This window comes from Chenopodium quinoa, unplaced genomic scaffold, assembly GCF_001683475.1.
Source record: "Chenopodium quinoa cultivar QQ74 unplaced genomic scaffold, ASM168347v1, whole genome shotgun sequence".
NCBI lineage: Eukaryota > Viridiplantae > Streptophyta > Magnoliopsida > Caryophyllales > Amaranthaceae > Chenopodium > Chenopodium quinoa.
Genome location: NW_018742951.1, coordinates 6,655,370 through 6,658,429, shown reverse-complemented (window position 1 = coordinate 6,658,429; position 3,060 = coordinate 6,655,370).

Here is a 3,060-nt window from a genome sequence, read left to right as displayed (position 1 = left end):
CTCACAAGTGATTGAATGTTATGTATCATAGATTGTTAATTGTTAACTTAAATTTAAACATGTGTCCCTCTTGTTGTAATATGTATTAGTAAAGATCCTTTGATTTGAGACTTTATGCACGGTGTATTCTGAAGTGGACATGTATTTAGATTTCAGACATGTTCTGATGTCCAATTGTCCATTGGTGTCTTCTAGACATATATTAAAAAATTGTAGGTACTTTGCAAGTTTGCAGGATATATTGATACTTTGATAGTCTGATGATATACATTATACAGGCAGTGGAGTTGTATTGTTTACAACAGGTTGTTTAATAAAAAATTACAGCAAGTTTTTCTTAATAAAATTACAGCAGGTTTTTTTTACAAAAAATACAGTAGGATGTTTATTAAATATACAACAGATTTTAGGTATAAACTTTTTTTAAAAAATAACTAAATAGAATCCGGGTACCCGTGTCCCGTCCTGGATAATTCGGGTACCCAAATACCGGGTACCCGAAATATCCGAGACGGGACACGGGCCGATTTATCAACTACCCGAAGATCCGGGTACCCGGATTTTCGGGTACCCAAATATCCGGGTACCCGGATCTAAACACCCCTAGGTGTGCCAAATGGTGGTCCAGCACGGCACGACCCGTGAAGTGGAAGGCACGGCACGGCCTGGCATGAGCCACTAACAGGCACGGCTAGACACGACCCGCGGTGGCCCAGCACGACACGGTGCCCACCTATAACCCTTAGGGAACTGAGCCTTGTCCCGAATCGTCTCCGTCGAGGACGAAAACCACTTAAAACTCTTTGAGAGGGAGGAGCAAGGTTCTGCCGGTTAGACATAAGGGAAAGGCCATGATGATTCCCACCAGCTCACCCTTCCAAAGCTGGATTTTGGAAGACCATGTGCCGACGGTGAAAATCCCGACACACATAACTTATGACGGTACTTCGGATCGAAAGGACCACATTGCCTCTTACGAGGGGCACATGTATCTTAACCCCAGGTCCAAGGCGACCTGGTGCAAATATTTATCGACCACTCTCAAAGGTGTTGCACAAGCGTGGTTCACCAAGGGAGTAAAGGAAGGCTCGATAACCGGTTGGAATGACCTTTCCAACAAGTTCAAGTCCAAGTTTTGTACGGCAAACCGCCGGGAGAAGACAACTGCAGAATTGATGAGTCTGCAGCAAGGGGAGGACGAGAGCCTTCGAGACTATCTTACTCGCTTAAGCAACGAGTCGTCCAGAATTACAAGTCTGGACAAGAGCTATCCGTTTTCGCACTGCGAAACGGGCTGCAAGCTGAAAAGTTCCTTGACTTCATGGTCATGCATCCCCCGCAGACTTTGGAGGAAGCTCTGGATGCTTCGGTTAAATACATTCGAGCCGATGAATGGAACAAAACCAAATTCCAATCTCAATTCGAGGCTAGGAAGACAAAGGGATAGCAGTCGGAAAGCCAGAGGCAGAGGAAAGGGAAGGCGAAAGCCTCAGAACCGTTCTCGGCTCCTGCGCTGAAGAAAGAAAAAACCCCATTCGTGGGGAAATACAAATCATACACTCCTCTCGCCCTTTCACGTGCAAAGATCTACAGCATAACACAGGACGAGCAGAAGAACAAAAAGCCGAGGCCACTACCATCGTGGCATCAGCAGAAAAACAAGGACCGATGGTATGAATTCCATGAATCTCCTGGACATCACCCCGAGGATTGTATCCAGCTGAGGGATTAGATCGAGGATATGGTTCAAAAAGGTTACTTGAAAAAATATCTCGCGGATCGCCGTGAAGAGAGAAAAGCCAAGAAAGATTCTCAGCAAGAACTGGACTTCCCCCGGAAAAAAGACAAGCCGCAGGACAAAGATAATCCCGACATCCTTGTCATTTTCAGAGGAACAAGCTCTCGGAAAGTGCGAAAACGCATTTTGAGGGGCTTGACCCATCAAGTGAACCATTGAACGCAGGGAAATCAGGTCGTTGACTAACCTCTTAACGTTCAAATAAATTTATAAATCCTAAAACTAACCCCTAAACAAGTCTAGTGGTAAGTTCAGCGTCGAACCACAAGGAAAAGTAATGCTAGATTGTTCTTGATCTAAAGCTTAAGCTACGCCGAAGTCGAGTTATGGATAGAGGACACTACAACTACACTAAAACACATATAAAGAACAAGGTATGATAAAGTCTGCTAGGGGAATAGATCCACTTTGAACAATTAATAAGCTAATGAAAATCCATTTGATAATCAATCATGCAAAGAAAGAATTAAAATGAGAATTAACTACACTCAAAAGTAATCTCTCAAATTCCTAGCCTAGATCCCTCATTGACTAGGTGTATAGAAGAAATTTACCCAAAATGCAATCAAATATATCAATTCTAATTCACAATCCCTTGTCAAACTAGAACCAATATGCAATTAAGTTTGCTATCATGGGAGATCAATCCAATCTAAAACAAACAACATGCCAACATCAATTCAATCAATTTAATCACACAATTATCATCAAATTTATCTCAAATAACTCAATTAATCATTACAAAGCTTCACTCAACACCTAGTAGAAGGGAAACTACTCAAACATGATGAAAGCAATTAAATAAAGCATAAAAAGAAGAGAGAGTAAGAAATGCTCATTGATATAAAATGGAGATCTTCAAATCATCAAATTCCTCATTTGATTATCCAAAATCCATGAAAATCATTGTGTTTCTCACTTTCTCTCTCCAAAGTTTGAGAGTTTCTCTCTCTAAAAACCTAAAACTAACCTAAAATCTACTGAAAAAATGAATACTTCTCTCTAAAATGAGCAAAAAATCTATTTATACCCCTTACGAAATTGCCTAGAAAGCTCCGCAAAAAGTCGAGCAGCACGTATAGGAGCGGCTCCAACGTCAGTGCACGGGCTCCAAAAGTCACCGTGACGACAAGGATGATGAGGAAGAAGAAAGAGAAGAAAGAGAAGAAGACCGATGCACAAAGAAGCCTAAAGGCTTAAGTGCTTTGGCCCAAGGCGCCCCAGGACGAGAAAAATCTTTGGGGAAAGAAAAAGCAGGTTCC